Source organism: Somniosus microcephalus, chromosome 9 (genome assembly GCF_052327205.1).
Source record: "Somniosus microcephalus isolate GS21.2 chromosome 9, FLI_Smic_1.0, whole genome shotgun sequence".
Taxonomy (NCBI): domain Eukaryota; kingdom Metazoa; phylum Chordata; class Chondrichthyes; order Squaliformes; family Somniosidae; genus Somniosus; species Somniosus microcephalus.
Window position 1 is genome coordinate 28072225 of NC_140995.1, and position 20339 is coordinate 28092563.

Here is a 20339-nt window from a genome sequence, read left to right on the forward strand (position 1 = left end):
AATCCAGGCGTGTCTGATGGTCTCGAATCAGTCCCGCCTCCAACAGGCGGGACTGGTCTTTAAGGCCCTTAATCAGCAATAATTGGCCTTTATAATGCCATTTTAACAGGCCCTTGCATTTTTAACCCTTTTCCCACGTAAAACACGCCTGGTGGGGATCACGCCTGTGAAACCTGGCATGAGCACTATTGGCTTGCTGACTATCAGCTGCTGGTTAACCATTAAAGAGGAGATTTGATCAGTCATCATTTGCAGGTGGCAGGACTTTGTTGTTTCAGGCCTGGAGCAACTTTTTCCAGGCTTAAACACACCTGTGGAAGGTTGGAGCCTCACACACACATTTCCAGTGTGACCTCCTGGGCAACCCCGCTCGCCACCTTCACTCAGCGCTTCCTCAACGGAGGCATATACCAGAAGCATGGGAGCCATTTATTTCCTTCCCTTCTGGGCATTAGATGAGCTCGACCACCAGCCGTGGCACCAGCAGAACCAGGAACAACAGCAGCAGCAACAGGAGCGCCAGGCTGCTGCTCACCCACCTGAAGCTGCACAGGCCAGAAGGCCAGCGCTTGAAAGTGGCTTGAGAGCACCTTGCTGCACATCAGGGGGCCATGGGGACCCGTATCTGCACTGGCAGTCCTACTCAGAAGGACTTCCATGAAGGTCTGGTTTCTCTGTTCAATAGATGCCCATTGCTCCTCAAGAGATGTCATTCTATTATGAACACTCACCATGTGTTCCATACCCTGGCGACTTATCTCCTCCATGGAGGTTGCCATCCTTTCCATGGTGATGCATTCATGCGCCAATGACTCCACAAAGGCTCTGTTCATGTTCGCTATGGACTCCTACATTCGCTCCACACTCACATCGACCCTGGAGACAAAACCTGCCAGAGACTCCTGCATCTGTTCCTGGAGTTCCAGCCCCACTGATCTTATGGATGGAACCAGAGGCAGAGGGTCGACATGCAGCTGAGCCGAGCTGGCAGATTCCTGCGCCCTCCGACTAGCACTCTCCACTGCTGTCCCTGTCTCCACAATCTGCTGATGCTCACTTGTGAGCTGTGATACACCAGGTGACAACACTACTCTATGTCCCGAAGGTCCCACCGAGGTGTGAGTGTCTGCGCTGGTGCTGGGTGCGCTGAATTCTGCTGACGCTGCGCCCTCAGAGGTTGCAGATTCCTCTGAGGAGCCTGGAATCTCAGGCTCTTCCTCCTGGACAGTGGGGACGGGGGCTTTCGATGGTCCTGTGGGGGAGTAAAGGAAAGAGTTAGAGATGTGAGGTCAAGGTTACATGCACATTGCATATTGCAGCTGATCATAGGTCCATATGTTATAGCTTCAGAATCATTATCAGCGACTCATGCAATGTCAATGAGAGAGATGGAAAACTATTCTGTCACCAGCTGCTGTGATGCACCCGTCTGTCTGTCTCCCACTTGCGCCTCATCCTCCAGTCCTACAATCTCCAGGACCGCCTCCTCCCAGGGGGTGAGGTGGGCTACTGATGGTGGCCCTCCTCCTGTCCTCGCTCGTTCTCTTTTATTGTGAGCGCTCTTTTCCTGCAATGAGGGAGACAAGTGGAGTTTGAGTGAGAATGAAGGAGTGAGTGTAGAGAATCCATAGCATAGATGCTTAGAAGGAGACAAAGATGGAATGAGGTGGCAAGACCAAGGGCCCTCCCTGTGTGTTGTCAGTTGTTTTCATAGCATCAGAGTGATAGGGAGTGTGAGGGCTGCATAGTCGAATAGTTAGGTGAATTTGAGCATAGAGAGAGAGGGAATGGGTATGGGTGCATGGATGTCATTGTCAAGTGGGATGTGGAGGAAGATATGGCTATAGCTGAGTGCTGGTGAGGAGAGGCAATGTAGATCAGATTGAGAGTGATGGGAACTTCATACTCACTTTTCCAGTGTGCTGAAGGTCATGAAATCTCTTCCTGCACTGTATTCAGGTTCTGCGGGTAGCCGATAAGGAGTTGACCTCCTCTGCCACTTGCAGCCATGCAGCCTTTGTCTGCTGGGGAGGCTTCTTCCTCCCTGGTGAAGGGAAGAGCACCTCCTTGTGAGCTCTTGCTCCCTCCACTAAAGCCTGCAGGGCAACGTTGTCAAAACGGGGTGCAGACCACGGCCTCTCTTGCCATTTTGCTTCCAGCTCAGTGTATCAGCAAATGCCAAAAGGTTGGCAGCCTGCAGAAGAAGAAAGGTTTGTTTCAGACCCTAAATGCAGCAGCAATAATGACGTCATATTATGTGACTTTCTGACTGGAAATACTCATTTGCCAAGGGTTCCCACATGTTGGAAATTGTTAGATCCGTCTATTTTGATGTTGTGTGTCCTTCAATAACTAGACACGAGACTGCAGGGAACAATCAACAGGTATTTACTGGATGAGGGTTACTCTAAAACTAAATGTACAGATCCCTACTCAGGGTTTATATACAGGTGTGGTCACTGCCAGTACTACAGTATACAGGAGCTGTAAAAAGTAGTTCTCCCCTTAAAGGTACATACACTACAGAAATCAATTGGCCAATTGAGTTAAAATTGCATCAATCTCACACACCCATTTAGATTCGTGTGGGAAACACCAAATTCTGGGAACCTGATAATTCCCCACACCTGAGTTAAAATCGACCCCGTAAAGTCCGGTGTTTCTTTTATATCACGCTGATTCCATACCTTTATCTTGGCTATTGGTCTTTGTTGCATTGTTTATGCCTGTTGGTGCCCCCCACCCCCTCCTTAGTGTTTCCCCTTTGCAGTTTTAGTAGAAACATAGAAACATAGAAGATAGGAGCAGGAGTAGGTCATTCGGCCCCTCAAGCCTGCTCTGCCATTCAATGAGATCATGGCTGATCATCCAAATTCAGTACCCTGTCCCTGCTTTCTCCCCATATCCCTTGATCCCCTTAGCCTTAAGAAATATATCTAACTCCTTCTTGAATATATTTAATGAATTGGCCTCAACTGTCTTCTGTGGTAGAGAATTCCACAGGTTCACCACTCTCTGGGTGAAGAAATTCCTCCTCATCTCAGTCCTAAATGGCTTACCCCTTATCCTTAGACTGTGACCCCTGGTTCTGGACTCCCCCGCCATCAGGAACATCCTTCCTGCATCTAGTCTGTCTAGTCCTGTTAGAATTTTATAAGTTTCAATGAGATCCCCTCTCATTCTTCTAAACTCCAGCGAATATAAGCCTAATCGACCCAATCTCTCCTCATACATCATATAGATAATTATAAGGTAATGCAAGTTGGATCCAAATCAGCAAATGTGCACACCATAAAGGGGTAACAATTGGCAATGGTGAAAAAGAAAGATGATTTTGGTTTGATCATTAGTCATTAAACATTTCCAGACAGTGTGAAACTGTTACTGGTGAGGCTTAGCATGTACAAGGATACACCTTTAAAGCATTTGACAATGGCTCAGAATCTGCTGAAGAAATAGCGGCGTCTGAACGACGCACACCGTTATTAACGTGCAAATCGACCAGCAACTTGTCGCCAGGAAGAGATACCCTGTGAATTGCAAATCACCACATGTAGCCGGATGATTTGCGCCGCTCTGCCGTTCGCTTCGTGAAAACAGCATCTCGCCCTTAACCTCCCCGTGATTTTCATGAAGTTGCTGCATTTGCATTTGCCCGTTAAACTCACCACAGAATTTTAAGTCTAGTAATTAACAGCTTAAGTTCCCTTTTAACAACCTGATAATTGTTAATGACTGCCAAACATCCTCTCTTGCCCAGAAAGCAAACAATTCAAAACGTGGAATCTCATTCCTTCAGGTTGTGAATTGTTGGAGATTTTAAAAATGTCAAATAGAAAATTAAAACAAAAATTCTTACTTTTCTTTTCTGACTCTCTGGCCGCGATTTCACCAGCCGTGGCAAGTCCGGTGCGGCCGGAGTAGACAGCGGTTTCAAACTCCGCACCCGTCTTCATCCCGCCTCCTCCAAGTGATTTTGCCCTGATTGGGCTTGTTAAGCCCACCCTGCAAGGTTCCTGGCCAATTAAAAGGAAGCGGGTCTGATGACATTATCTGATGACGCGTCAGCAGCCGGTTTCCTTAAAGGGACCAATGTCCATATTCATTTTGACTGGTGCTGTCAGTATTCTACAGCATTGAGGTGCTGCAAACACTGACAAGCACTGCACAAAGGTGCACGGCTGCACCCAGGCTCTCCCATGACTCCCTCCATATGCTTATGGAGGGAGTCACAGCATGCAGGGTGGTTCTCTTCCCTTCCAATGGGCAGAAGAGACCTCCCCAGGACACCAACACAGCCTGGTTGCACATTGCACAGGAGGACACAAGCAGGGATGTCGTCAGGAGGACCAGGCTGCAGTGACGCAAACCTTTCAATGATCTCAGTAGATCACGAAACGTTACTGCCAAGCCACACTCAGCCTCATCCTGCTGTGCCACTCATCACATCCCCATCACTCTGCCTTCCCTACCCTATTCCTGCACATCCTTACTCACACCAACTTACCTTGCACCTCCACCCATCCCTCTCTAGCTATATTATCACATCCCCATCTCACTAGCCACCCCTCACCCTCATCCTAGCCCAATCATACCAACTAACAACACACAAGGGTAGGCACTTGGGTCTATAGCCAATGTTCATGTAACGTTTCTGTTAATGTGTTAACAAGCATTGAAATTCAATTGTCACCACTTTGCCTTCTTGGACAGATTTGTGTGCACCTTTGAATGTGTCTTAGTGAGTTGCAGTGAATGGTGAGACATAACATCCCCACCACCCCCACAATGGTGATGAGTGTGAAAGGAATAGCCTGGGCATTGTAGGGATGTTTTATGGTGCTGGTGTGTGGGGCAGTGCCAACCTGGTGCATCATGTGGCAGCCAGGGTGTATAGTGTTAAGTGAAGCAAATCTGGCCATGGTGAGGCCATCACTGGCATCCCGGTCGGCAATGTGCACGGGTGATGATGCCCTGTGTCCAGTGCAGCATCAGTTGATTGCGGAGAAGGTTAGTGTGGATGTTGGTGCTGCTGGTGTGCCTGGTGCTGCTGGTGTTGGGACTGATCGTGTTGGGATTCTGAGGCCTAAGGTGAGATTTTTTCAAGGGCACCAATGCTGATGGAATAGATGGCAGCTGAGGTCGAGAACCTGTCAGTGTCGAGATACGTTGTTTCAAGGAAGTGACAGTGGATAGAGAGATTACTCCAAACACTTCAAAAGTGCATAAAGCTCTAAAGTGGTTTCCAAATCATTAATGCTCCAGCTTCTAAGACTGGGACGTGAACAGCTGTGAAATGGTAGGTTTTAGACCACTTTTGCAGCTTTCACCTATTCACAACAATCCAGTCATTGAGAACCCAACATATTTACCTGACGTGACAGCCGCTCTCCGGGAACCTCGATGAAAAGCTGGTAAAATGGTAAGTACATGGGAAAATGGTTTTTAACTACCTTTTAATAAGCTTCTAACAATCTAAATTGGCTGTCCCGCTGCTTGGTGTCGGGTCTGTTCAGGGGTGACAGACCCAGCACTTGGGAAACTGGCAAGGAGGCCGTTTTACAGCGGGATACCGCCCTGCTGTCAATCTTTGTGATTTTGACAGTGGACTTGCCTCCAAACCCACACTCTGAGCACCTTTCTGTCTCTCTTAATCCAATATTTATTTGCCTGTCTTTCTGTACCTGATTTGACATTGAATTCACCCACTCTAATTCACCCTTCTTCCTCTAGTTATTTCCCAATCCTTTAAACTCATTGGTTGAGGAGATACAGTGTTTGTCCTGTTGGTCACCTAGGCCCCAGGTGCCCCATTGCCCTTGCTGTGTCGTTATCAGCAGCACTTCCAGCAACTTTGTGGGCAAAATGTTTTAAAACCTAAATGTGCACGAACAAGTCTAACTGACAGGGCACGCTGCAAGATGCACCGCTTCAGAAAAATCTGGGCCAATAAGTCAAAAGAAGTTCTTCTAAGCTTGCAAAGATCATTGGCGTGGCCACATATTGAATGATATGCAGTGTTGTGCACCTTACTTCTGTTGTGTCTGTGTATAATAAGACACAGACTGCAGGAGAAACGGTACAACAGGTGTTTACTGAATGAGGGTTCCTCGCGAACTAACTTGACAGATCACTACTCAGGGTTTATATACAGGTGTGGTCACTGCCGGTACTACAGTATACAGGAGCTGTAAAAAGTAGTTCTCTCCCTTAAAGGTACATACATTACAATTCCTCCCCTTTTAGATTAACAGTACCAAAACACTCATTTAACAATTAAATATCAAACTAATTACAATTAACACTTTTAACATGCAATATTAGCTGATAATAGTCTATTAATAAATTCAGTCTTTGGGGAGGCGTCCTGATTCTTTCTGGATAACGCCTTTCCCGAGTGTCTCGCTCTTGGTGTGGAGGCGATTCTAGCACCCTGTCGTCAGTTGATTCATCAGCTTCCAAAGCTATTGTTTCTGAGGTAGATGCGACCTGTACGTCGGGTTCCTCACCAGGTACGTATGGCCGAGACATGGGGTTGACTCGTTCCTGTGACTCTAGGATCTGGTCAGCATGGCGCCTCACAATGTTCTCCCCAACATCCACTGTGTACATTAGTGGCCCCTGCCGTGTGCATATCGTTCCTGGTAGCCATTTCTCTGTTCGGTAGTCGTGGGCCAAGAATGGTTGCCATACATTGAAGCTCCTTGTCGGCTTCTCATTGATGTGCTGGAATTGCTTACTCTCAACATCTCTTCGTACATTTGGTCTGAGCAAATCCAGACGAGATCTCAACCTTCGGTTAAAGAACATCATGGCCGGGGCCTGGTTGGTGACTGCATGTGTCGCATTTCTGTAGGCTAACAGGAAATTGTCCACCTTATGCTGCAGTGGAATGTCGTCATCGCACATGGCCTTTACTGCTTTTTTAAAGGTTTGTACGAACCTCTCAGCCAATCCATTTGTGGCTGGATGATACGGGGCGGATGTATAATGCCTTACCCCATTCCTTTTCATAAATCTTCGAAACTCTTCGGACACAAACTGTGGTCCGTTATCAGAGCAAATCTGCTCTGGCAAGCCGTTCCTGGCAAAAATGGTTCGTAGGACTGCAATAGTTTTCTCCGTGGTGGTGGAGGACATTTTGATCACCTCCGGCCATTTCGAGTGCGCATCCACAGCTATTAAAAACATTGAGTCCATGAATGGACCAGCAAAATCAATATGCACCCGTTGCCATGGAGATGAGGGCCACTCCCATGGGTGTAGAGGGGCATGTGGTGGTGCATTTTGGACCTTCTGGCATCCTGAGCAGCTCTTTGTCAGGTCCTCGATTTACTGATCGATCCCCGGCCACCACACATAAGCCCTAGCAAGGCTTTTCATTTTCACCCCTCCCAGATGACCTTCGTGAAGCTCATTGAGCACTCTCTCCCTTAACTTGGGTGGAATTACCACTCGGGATCCACACATCAAGGTCCCCTGGCATACTGACAGCTGTTCTCTTCTGGATGAGAATGCTGGCAACAGTGAGTCGCCATGTGCTGGCCATCCCTTCACCGTCAAATCATATACCCGAGACAGTGTCGGGTCATTTCGGGTCTCCTTCTCTGTACCAGCGTTAGTTACTGGCAAGCATTCAATTATAGTCGAATGAAATATTTCAACAGGATCCACTGCTGGTGCTTCCTCCGCAGTAGGCAGTGGCAGGCGTGATAGCCCATCAGCGTTTCCATGCTGTTTCGTGCCCTTATACTCGATTTCATATTGGTGCGCCCCTAGAAAAAGGGACCATCTTTGTAGCCGTTGCGCAGTCATCACCGGCACGCCCTTCTTTGGATTAAAGATGGAGACAAGTGGTTGGTGGTCAGTCAGCAAGGTGAACTTCTGCCCGTGCAGATAGTGATTGAACTTTTTCACTCCCCACACTAGGCTGAGGGCCTCCCTGTCATTCTGGGCGTAGTTACGCTCGGCTGAGGTTAGTGACTGAGACGCAAAGGCTACTGGCCTCTCCGAGCCGTCCGGGAATTTGTGCAACAGCACCGCTCCAATGCCATAGGGTGATGCATCACATGCCAACCGAATTGGTAGTGCTGGGTTGAAATGAGCCAACACCTCTTTTGATGTGATCAATGCTTTGCTCTTCTGGAAAGTTCATTTACATTCGTCACTCCACTTCCATGGTACCCCCGTTTGCAGTAGGGTGTTCAGTGGGTGTAGTACTGTAGACAAATTCGGCAAGAACTTATGGTAATAGTTCACCAGCCCGAGGAACGACCTCAGTTGTGACACATTTTCCGGTGCTGGAGCCTTGACTAGTGCCTCAATCTTTTCAGGGGACTTATGTAAACTCTCTTTATCAATAACGTGGCCACAATACGAGATCTGCTTCTGGAAAAACTTGCATTTGTGGCGATTAGCTCGGAGCCCATGTTTCTTCAATCTAGTGAGCACCTGCTCCAGGTTGGCAAGGTGATCACTGTCATTTTCGCCCGTGACCAGGATGTCGTCCAAATAACACTGGATCCTTGGAATCCCTTGCAGGACTTGATCCATTGCCCTTTGCCAAATAGCCGGAGCTGATGCTACCCCGAACACCAGCTGGTTGTATTGGTAGAGACCTTTATGAGTGTTGATCATGAGGTACTGTTTCGAGGCTTCTTCTACCTCCATTTGCAGGTACGCCTGGGCCAGATCAATCTTAGTGAAGCGTTTCCCTCCAGATAGCGAGGCGAAAATATCTTCAATCCGCGGAAGCGGATATTGTACAGTGTGAAGGACTGGGTTCACTGTCACCTTAAAGTCCCCACAGATGCGAACCTTCTTTGGTTCCCCAGGCGTATTACTCAACGACCTCTTCATTACAGGAACGATGGGTGTAGCCCACTCGCTCCAGTCCACTTTGGACAGTACCACTGAACGTTCCAAACCTTCCAACTCTGCTTCGACGGCTGGGCGGATCGCATAAGGCACCGGTCTGGCCTTCAGAAACTTTGGGCTTGCATTTTCCTCTATTTTGATCGTCACTGTTATTCTTTTTAGTGTTCCGAGTCCCTGCTGGAACATATCTTGTGCGTAAGTTAGCATTTTTGACAGTCGTCCAGGTGTGACGTCATCATCCTTTTTGGCATCTACAGTCAGTGCTTGTATGGAATGCCTATCTAGCTGTATCTTCCGGATCCATTCACGTCCTAGTAGTGGTGGTCCTCCATCTGGCAATACATGTAAGTCCATTTTTGGTGTTACCGGGCCGTTAGATATAACGTTCACCGTTATTTTTCCTTTGGGGTAGACTTTTTGCCCCGTGTACGTCTTCAAGACAATCTTTGTATCTCTCAAGGGTATATGTGAGAATAGCCACTTGTAGTCCCTTCGGTTTATGACTGTTAGGGCTGACCCTGTGTCCGATTCCATTTTCACTTGGACTCCTGCTATCTTGAGCGTGACCCAGATAGTTTGGTGATCCTCCGTTTTGATCACATTATGTGGTTTCAGACAACCCAGCTCCTTGCTTCCGGAGTCTGTATCACTTTTCTGTTCGTCTGAACTACTCTCCGTCACCTTATGTACCTTCTTGTACTTCTCCTGTGGAGATTTCTTGCTGCTGGTTTTCTTTCCCGACCTGCAGACTCTTGCTATGTGTCCTATTTTTCCACACTGTCTGCACACTTTGTCCTTGAACCAGCAATCATTATGGTCGTGTGTTGTTCTGCTGCAGCGATAGCACTTCACTGTTCCGTATGACATTTCATTTGTGCCATATTCTTGCGGTCTCCGTTGTATCTCTGCAGCGCCCCATGCTGCTGCTTTGTGTGATACTGCAATGCTGAAAGCTTTGTCCAGCGTAAGATCCTTTTCTGATAGAAGCCGTTTCTGGGTTCCTTCACTTTGAAGCCCACACATGAACTTGTCCCTTAAAGTATCTGCTAGTCCCGTTCCAAACTGGCAGTGTTTCGATAGCTTGCGCAGTTCCGTTAAATACTCAGCATTACTTTCATCTTTATGCTGGTTCCTTTTGTGAAACTTAAATCTTTCTGCTATCAGCAGCGGTGTGGGGTTTAAGTGGTCCCGTAGGATTGACACTATGTTTTCAAAATCCTTTTTTACTGGCTTCTCTGGGGTTACTAGGTTTCGTAGTAAGCCATACGTTTTTGCACCCATTGTATTCAACAATACCAGCGCTTTCTTGTCATCTGGCACTTCATTCGCCTTGCAGTATACTTCAATGCGTTCGACATATGTCGTCCAATCTTCGACTTCATTGTCGAACGCTGTGATACTGCCACTCTTCGGCATTTTTGGGTGTGGTTAGAGTGGCTTAAAATGGCATCTCCCGCGCTTTCCTTTCTTCCCCGCTGCGGCTTAAAATGGCGTCTCCCGCGCTTTCCTTTCTTCCCCGCTGCGACTTAAAATGGCATCTCCCGCGCTGCTGCCAACGCCGCTCTCGACGGTCCTCGTGGCAAATGGCGATGCCCTGTGGGTTTCGTGCACTGCTCCTGCGCTGCTGCCAATGCTGCTCTCTGCGGTCCTCGTGGCAATGGCAGCGCCTCGCGTTTTCCTGCGCGCCTCTCTCCCCCGTTGACGCTGCTCGGCCCTTGTACACCGGCTGCGCTCTGCTCTCTCTCGTCTCTCTCCCCGTTGACGCCACTCGGTCCTGAACACCGTCTGCGCCCTGTGCGCTCTGCCCTCTCTCTCTCCCCCATCGACGCTGCTCGGCCTTTTTCTGTGCCGCTCAGTCGGCTCTAGCCGCCGCTGTCTGGGAAGGGTCTGCGCAGTACCTGTTGCCAGCCCATTTCGCTGGACCACCGTGACTGGAAAGCCAAGCCTGGCTCTCGACAGCCTCCCCTGTGATGCTCAAATCTCCGCTGGATGACTGGGCGGTTGCCCGTGGTCGACGCCCGTGCTTCTGGACTCGACCTTGTTAAATCCGTGAATCTTGATGTATGGTGTCCTTCAATAAATCGACAGAGACTGCAGAGGAACAATCAACAGGTGTTTACTGGATGAGGGTTACTCTAAAACTATCAGTACAAATCCCTACTCAGGGTTTATGCACAGGTGTGGTCACTGCCGGTACTACAGTATACAGGAGCTGTAAAAAGTAGTTCTCCTCTTAAAGGTACGTACACTACAATTCCTCCCCTTTTAGATTAACAGTACCATAACATTCATTTAACAATTAACACTTTTAACATGCAACATTAACTGAAAATAGTCCATTTATAAATTCAGCCTTTGGCGCGGCTTCTTGATCCTTTCTGGATAGCGCCTTTCCTGAGTGTCTTGCTCTTGGTGCGGAGGCGATTCTGGCCCCCTGTCGTCGGTTGGTTCATCAGCTTCCGATGCTACTGTTTCTGGGATACATGCTACCGGTATGTCGGGTTCATCACCAGGTACGTATGGGCGAGACATGGGGTTGAGTCGTTCCTGTGACTCTAGGATCTGGTCAACATGGCGTCTCACAATGTTCTCCCCAACATCCACTGTGTACATTAGTGGTCCCTGCCATGTGCATATCGTCCCTGGTTGCCATTTCTCTGTTCGGTAGTCGTGGGCCAAGACTTGTTGCCCTATATTGAAGCTCCTTGTCGGCTTCTCATTGATGTGCTGGAATTGCTTATTCTCAACATCTCTTTGTACATTTGGTCTGAGCAAATCCATACGAGATCTCAACCTTCGGTTAAAGAACATCATGGCTGGGGTCTGGTTGGTGAATGCATGTGTCGCATTTCTGTAGGCTAACAGGAAATTGTCCACCTTGTGCTGCAGTGGAATGTCGTCATCGCACATGGCCCTTACTGCTTTCTTAAAGGTTTGTACGAACCTCTCAGCCAATCCATTTGTGGCTGGATGATACGGGGCGGATGTGTAATGCTTTACCCCATTCCTCTTCATAAATCTTCGAAACTCCTCGACACAAACTGTGGTCCGTTATCAGAGCAAATCTGCTCTGGCAAGCCGTTCCTGGCAAATATGGTCCGTCGGACTGCAATAGTTTTCTCTGTGGTGGTGGAGGACATTTTGATCACCTCAGGCCATTTCGAGTGCGCATCCACGGCTATTAAAAACATTGAGTCCATGAATGGACCAGCAAAATCAATATGCACCCGTTGCCATGGAGATGAGGGCCACTCCCATGGGTGTAGAGGGGCATGTGGTGGTGCATTTTGGACCTTCTGGCATCCTGAGCAGCTCTTTGTCAGGTCCTCGATTTGCTGATCGATCCCCGGCCACCACACATAAGCCCTAGCAAGGCTTTTTATTTTCACCCCTCCCAGATGGCCTTCGTGAAGCTCATTGAGCACTCTCTCCCTTAACTTGGGTGGAATTACCACTCGGGATCCACACATCAAGGTCCCCTGGCATACTGACAGCTGTTCTCTTCTGGATGAGAATGCTGGCAACAGTGAGTCGCCATGTGTTGGCCATCCCTTCACCGTCAAGTCATATACCCGAGACAGTGTCGGGTCATTTCGGGTCTCCTTCTCTATATCCACGTTAGTTACTGGCAAGCGTTCAATTATAGTTGAATGAAATATTTCGACAGGGTCCACTGCTGGTGCTTCCTCCGCAGTAGGCAGTGGCAGGCGTGATAGCCCATCAGCGTTTCCATGCTGTTTCGTGCCCTTATACTCGATTTCATATTGGTTCGCCCCTAGAAAAAGGGACCATCTTTGAAGCCGTTGCGCAGTCATCACCAGAACGCCCTTCTTTGGATTAAAGATGGAGACAAGTGGTCAGTCAGCAAGGTGAACTTCTGCCCGTGCAGATAGTGGTTGAACTTTTTCACTCCCCACACTCGGCTGAGGGCCTCCCTGTCAATCTGGGCGTAGTTACGCTTGGCTGAGGTTAGTGATCGTGACGCAAAGGCTATTGGCCTCTCTGAGCCGTCCGAGAATTTGTGCGACAGCACCGCTCCAATGCCATAGGGTGATGCATCACACACCAACCTAATTGGTAGTGCTGGGTTGAAATGAGCCAACACCTCTTTTGATGTGATCAATTCTTTGCTCTTCTGGAAAGCTCGTTTACATTCGTCATTCCACTTTCATGGTAACCACGTTTGCAGTAGGGTGTTCAGTGGGTGTAGTACGGTAGACAAATTTGGCAAGAACTTATGGTAGTAGTTCACCAGCCCGAGGAACGACCTCAGTTGTGACACATTTTCCGGTGCTGGAGCCTTGACTAATGCCTCAATCTTTTCAGGGGACTTATGTAACCCCTCTTCATCAATAACGTGGCCACAATACGAGATCTGCTTCTGGAAAAACTCACATTTGTGGTGATTAGCTCGGAGCCCATATTCCTTCAATCTAGTGAGCACTTGCTCCGGGTTGGCGAGGTGATCACTGTCATTTTCGCCCGTGACCAGGATGTCATCCAAATAACACTGGGTCCCTGGAATCCCTTGCAGGACTTGATCCATTGCCCTTTGCCAAATAGCCGGAGCTGATGCTACCCCGAACACCAGCTGGTTGTATTGGTAGAGACCTTTATGAGTGTTGATCGTGAGGTACTGTTTCGAGGCTTCTTCTACCTCCATTTGCAGGTATGCCTGGGCCAGATCAAGCTTAGTGAAGCATTTCCCTCCAGATAGCGAGGCGAAAATATCCTCAATCCGCGGAAGCGGATATTGTACAGTGTGAAGGACTGGGTTCACTGTCACCTTAAAGTCCCCACAGATGCGAACCTTCTTTGGTTCCCCAGGCGTATTACTCAATGACCTCTTCATTGCAGGAATGATGGGTGTAGCCCACTCGCTCCAGTCCACTTTGGACAGTACTCCTGAACATTCCAAACCTTCCAGCTCTGCTTCGACGGCTGGGCGGATCGCATAAGGCACCGGTCTGGCCTTAAAAAACTTTGGGCTTGCATTTTCCTCTATTTTGATCGTCGCTGTTATGCCTTTTAGTGTTCCAAGTTCCTCCTGGAACACTTTTTGTGCGTCAGTTAGCATTTTTGACAGTCGTCCAGGTGTGACGTCGTCATCCTTTTTGGCATCTACAGTCAGTGCTTGTATGGAATGCCAATCTAGCTGTATCTTCCGGATCCATTCACGTCCGAGTAGTGGTGGTCCCCCCTCTGGCAATACATATCAGTCCATTTTTGGTGTTTCCTTGCCGTTATATATAACGTTCACCCTTATTTTTCCTTTGGGGTAGACTTTTTGCCCCGTGTACGTCTTCAAGACGATCTCTGTATCTCTCAAGGGTATATGTGAGAATAGCCGCTTGTAGTCCCTTCGGTTTATGACTGTTAGGGCTGATCCTGTGTCCAATTTCATTTTCACTTGGACTACGGCTATCTTGAGCGTGACCCAGAGAGTTTGGTGATCCTCCGTTTTGATCACATTATGTAGTTTCAGACAACCCAGCTCCTTGCTTCCGGAGTCTGTATCCCTTTTCTGTTCGTCTGAACTACTCTCCGTCACCTTATGTACCTTCTTGTACTTCTCCTGTGGAGATTTCTTGCTGCTGGTTTTCTTTTCCGACCTGCAGACTCTTGCTATGTGTCCTACTTTTCCACACTGTCTGCACACTTGGTCCTTGAACCAGCAATCCTTATGGTCGTGTGTTGTTCTGCCGCAGCGATAGCACCGCAGTGTTCCGTATGCCATTTCATTTGTGCCATATTCTTGCGGTCTCCTTTGTATCTCAGCCGCGCCCCGTGCTGCTGCTTCGTGTGATACTGCCATGCTGAAAGCCTTGTCCAGCGTAAGATCCTTTTCTGATAGAAGCCGTTTCTGGGTTCCTTCACTTTGAAGCCCACACACGAACTTGTCCCTTAAAGTATCTGCTAGTCCCGTTCCAAACTGGCAGTGTTTCGATAGCTTGTGCAGTTCCGTTAAATACTCAGCATTACTTTCATCTTTATGCTGGTTCCTTTTGTGAAACTTAAATCTTTCTGCTATCAGCAGTGGTGTGGGGTTTAAGTGGTCCCGTAGGATTGACACTATGTTTTCAAAATTCTTTTCCGCTGGTTTCTCTGGGGTTACTAGGTTTCGCAGTAAGCCATACGTTTTTGCACCCATTGAATTCAACAATACCAGCGCTTTCTTGTCATCTGGCACTTCATTCACCTTGCAGTACACTTCAATGCGTTCGACATATGTCGTCCAATCTTCGACTTCATTGTCGAACGCTGTGATACTGCCACTCTTCGGCATTTAAAAAAAAATTTCAGTGTGGTTAGACCGGCTCAAAATGGCGTCTCCTGCGCTCTCCCTTCTTCTCCGCTGGCTCAAAATGGTGTCTCCCGCGCTTTCCTTTCTTCCCGCGCTCTCCCTTCTCCGCTGTGGCTACAAAAAAAAATGGCGTCTCCCTTCTTCTCCGCAGACGCTGCTCAGCCCTTGAGCACTGGCTGCGCTCTGCGCATTTTCCTGCGCGCCTCTCTCATTGACGCCGCTCGGTCCTGAACCCCGGCTGCGTCCTGTGTGCTTTACCCTCTCTCGTCGACGCTGTTCGGCCTTTTTCTGTGCCGTTGGTCGGCTCCTGCCGCCACAGTCCGGGAAGGGTCTGCGCTGTACCTGCTGCCAGCCCGCTGCGCTAGATCCTCGCGACTGGAGAACCAAGCCCAGCTCTCCACAGCCTCCTCTGCGATGTTCAAGTCCTCTCTGGATGGTCGACGCCCGCACTTCTGGACTTGGCCTTCCCCTTTCACTGCTCTCCAGGAGCGAATCTCTGGGAGGTGATGCAGAGTTGCAGGTAGGTTTGACTCCACTCGTCGCCACTGTTAAATCCGTGAATCTTGATGTATGGTGTCCTTCAATAAATTGACAGAGACTGCAGAGGAACAATCAACAGGTGTTTACTGGATGAGGGTTACTCTAAAACTAACAGTACAAATCCCTACTCAGGGTTTATATACAGGTGTGGTCACTGCCGGTACTACAGTATACAGGAGCTGTAAAAAGTAGTTCTCCCCTTAAAGGTACATACACTACAGACCTCCTTCCACTGTTCTCCAGGAGCGAATCCCTGGGAGGTGATGCAGAGTTGCAGGTAGGTTCGAATCTGCTCGTCGCCAATGTTGTGTCTGTGTATAATAAGACACAGACTGCAGGAGAAACGGTACAACAGGTGTTTACTGAATGAGGGTTACTCTAGAACTAAGTGTACAGATCACTACTCAGGGTTTATATACAGGTGTGGTCACTGCCGGTACTACAGTATACAGGAGCTGTAAAAAGTAGTTCTCTCCATTAAAGGTACATACATTACAACTTCCAAAGTGAAATTGATGTATTGAGAGGTTTCTGAGAAGAATAAAACAGATGCTATTGGAATCTGGGCTGTAGGTTATCAGAAAGTACTCACGGAAGCTGAACTTGTTTTCATTTGAGAAAAGATTACAGAGGGACATGATACAGGTCTTTAGAATGCTGAGAGTCAATTTTGATGTAAGCATGGAGTTTGTGTGCAGAGTACCAGAGAAAACAGTTTTAATGCTAGGCCTCAAGCAAGACCAGAAATTAGTATCAATATGTTTCTTACTGAGCAGCAGATATGTGGAATATATTCCAGTAGATGCTGAGCTCATGAACTCCTTCAAATAGGAGCAGGATAAATATCTCATTGAGAATGGGATTGGAGATTACAGGAATAGGTGTAAACTGATAGAGGGTGAGGGGCAACAGGGAAATATTGAGGTTGGGCGGTAGGGCAGCAGGCAAAGGTTGAACAGTGGAGATGGGGCATCATCATGACTAGAGGTTTTAGTGGCGTTCAGACAGCTGAGAATCCAACAGATTTGGGGAGATTTCCTTTGTGTGATAGTTATACTGAAATCATAAACCTTTTTTTTATTAAGAACAGGTTTATGATTTTGCTGAACCCAGAGCACAGATAAAATCTCTCCCCGCTTGATATTGGTCACAGCAATAATAACAGAATAATGCAATGAAGGGAAGTTCTTTACCAAGATAATTGAGAGTGTTAGTGGAGAAATGCCACAAAGAAATAATGGAAGACAGTTGAGGCTTCAGTCCCGATAGTAAATATATTCCTGAAGTAATTACTTCCAAGCTCCATTCAGTGTGGTGTCTTTAACTGATGACTTGGTGGGCTGAATCGATAATCTCACAAACATAAGGCTGTCTCTCTCTATCCTCTCTCTCTAAATTTAACTTTTTCTCCCCCTCCCCCTTTGTCTATCTCCTTCTCTCCCTTTCTCACTATCTTCCTCTTCCTACTTTCTCTGGCTGCTGTATACGTAATACCGGTGGTGACCACCGGTATATAAGTACTGTGTAGTGATATTGTTGTTAGTATAGCCCTGACCTCCAACTAGTAAAGACCTGTTGAAACGTTATTCTTGTAGTCTGTGTCAGTAATTAATCTTAAATACAACTAGAACACACAGACTTAACAGACACAAGGTCCACTTCTGGAGATGACTAATGATGCTGAACCCATGTGAATACCTATAACAAAAACACAAAAATTGTTACAATATAATAAAAAATACACTTGAAATGTGTACATGATGAATCAGTGCCATTAGCAAAGTTGGAAAAGGAAAATGCGTTGGTTGTGATTACTAATCATTTGCTAAAAGTTTCTAGTGCAAACCATCATTCACAACTAATCCAATACCATGAGGCATCTCAAGAGTGTTTGATTAAACGTCAATACAAGCTATTATAACCTTGATAGATTGTTGGCGATGCCACATTGCAATTTGCAGCTTTGAAGATCTTGCCTTCAGAATAATATGATGCATTGGTGAAGGTTAAGAGAAGGGCAATAAAAATGATTTCAGGAGTATGAAGAGAGATATACAGGACAATTTATATTAATTGGAGAGAAAACTGAGGAGCCCACGTGGTTCATAGTTTTTAAAACGGTGAGAGGAATGGTTATCAGCACATTACTAAACTTGGAATGTGAGCAGAGAGCTGGAAGGCATGAATAAAGAATTCGACAGCCTCAGGCAGGATTAATTATAAAATGGAAACTTTATTTCACGGAGTGGTGGATAAAATGATCAGTGAAAGCAATTGATGCTGATTAACTTCTTCAAAAAAATAACTGGATGAATGCCTGGTTAAGAATGAGATTGAGGGTTATGTGGAATAGGATGGACAGAGATATTCAAACACGCTGTGGAACACAGCCCTTTACTGCTGTGATCAAAGAAGCATCTTCTGTGGAAAGCAAGCAGCCAGGATTGAGTAGCGAGAATGTGGCATTGGATTAAGTTTTGCTTGATTACCTGTGGGAGTCTGAAGAAAGTTTTTGCAGAAATTTCTGTAAGGATGTTAGGTTGGGTAGATTGCACATGGTCTGTGGAGGTTGCAGACTCGGTGGCTGAATGTCATTTTCTTGCTCCATACTTCCTTGCATTAAATAAAAAATAGTTCTCCCAGAAAATATCCAGACCAAAATAGACATTTTGTTATTTTGGTAAAAAGATTCCAAAGGTGCAACCCCACAGAGCCCTCTAAAGGGAATAATATCTCCCAAAAGTAATGTTCAATAGCTGAGCTATAAAATAAACGCAACTGCTGCACCTTCCTCCACCCCACCACCACTGCTCCCGAGACAGACACACAACTGTTCAATAGTTTTGCATGCTTCGATGCAGTAAAACCAGTGTTGACAGTGAACCATTCAAATGCAGACTGACTGCAAGAGTTTCTCGAGTGCATTGATTAGCGTAAGCACGTTGCTTTGAAAGTCACTGTTTGGAAATGACGTGCAGAGCTCCCACTATTTTTTTCCACTGAAACTCCATAAAACTCAGTGAATAAGAGAACTGATCGAATAAACCCACTTTTATTCGTTGGCTGTTTTTAATTGCTTTATGTAGCATCATTTGTTTAGATGTACTGAGGCTGCATGTTGTCATCTCTGTAACCCTGCAGTGTGTGACGGTAGAACTCATTGTTGAAGAGTCGGAAAGATTTCAGTTGACTCAGTTGTACCCTTGCTTTGTTGATTTGCAGCCCCACCCGAAGCACTGAAGCTAATGCCGAGTGCTCATGTTCCGCAGTAGTGTTGGAAGATATTATCCGGCCAATTGCACAGTCTTTCCAGACTGATGTAAATCCCAGCTTCAAAATTAATAAACGCTGGTGACAAAAATTCAAAAATACTGTCATTTCAAGATTTGATTTAAGTGTAAAAGACTCAGCAGGAAAAGGTTGAAAGGATGTATAGATCAACTCAATGGACAAAACCTGGAAGAAATGATAGCAATTAGTGGGACTTTCAAGAGCATTAAGTAACATTGATGGAATGATTGCTATCAGGTTCTATTAGTTGAAGGCTAGGAGGGGGAAATGATTGGATTGCAGCCTCACATCACATGACTACACTTTTCACATATTTGTACCATATTTGGCACAGGCTAATATTTGTTCAGTGCCTCTCAGCCTTCTGAATGAAATTGCCACTGTAGCATCAATTGTTGCCAAAGTACATGTGATTTCACATTGTGGGCCAATGTCTACTGGAACGAAAATTCAACAGGGGTTCTCCTGACCTTGCTTCATAATTTCAGTGAGAGATCAGCAAAACGCCCCCCACCCCCAGAGAAAATGTGCAAACTGCTATTTACGCCATTTCCTCGGGAACTCCGTCGGTTTCTTGTTAGAGTGGAGAATTGCCAGAGAATTTCGGAGCCCCCACGTTCAGCTTACAACCATCAGACAGAGGAGCGCTTCATTTTATCAGGCCAAGCCGTGAACCCATGCTTTGCATCTTGTTGCTTTATTTTTGGGACTTCACGGGATAGTGCAGATATGACTCTTTTTTAGGACATTAGAAATGCTTAGGCAAATAAAATATATGTCAATTAGCATTTGGCTTGAGTAAAATGAATTGTTCACAGACATTCATTCTCAAATTATTCCTAACTGTTCAAAGTAAAAGGGGCAAGGAATGGGCATGTCGTCACATCACAAGTGTACAGATTTCAGATCCACTTGCATTTTATAATTACATGTGACAGGAGAGTAGATAATTATGCCAACTGTTTAAATGGTATATATGCCGCAATCTTAGTGTGCAAGACATCATACAGCTGCTACGTACTGAAAAGATAGCAAGGCTCAACAGCTTGGTGCCAAGTGCATTCTCTGAATAGTCGTCATCAGCAGCCAAAAAAATGTTTAGTCCTGTTTATAGTTTGTTGTTGAGGCCTACTTTATTTTACAATTAGTAATTGTAGAGATTGAAGCTCCTGTAATTTTTAGCTTGATCTTATGTATAATTGCTCTAACCACTTTTACCATAAGCAGTCCGTCAAAAAGAAAGTATTATAATACTTCTTTCCAGGGGCAGGGTATATTGCTGGCTACATTCATTTGCAATCTGATTTCCTCCAAAACTCATATGCCT

At 46.7% G+C, this 20339-nt stretch overlaps 1 protein-coding gene across 1 annotated transcript in view; it reads left to right on the forward strand.

The window, feature by feature from the left end:
- The window catches only part of csmd1b (CUB and Sushi multiple domains 1b), a 1295488-nt gene that overhangs the window by 292283 nt on the left and 982866 nt on the right, over window positions 1-20339 (forward strand). The gene's annotated exons all lie outside the window — the stretch shown is intronic.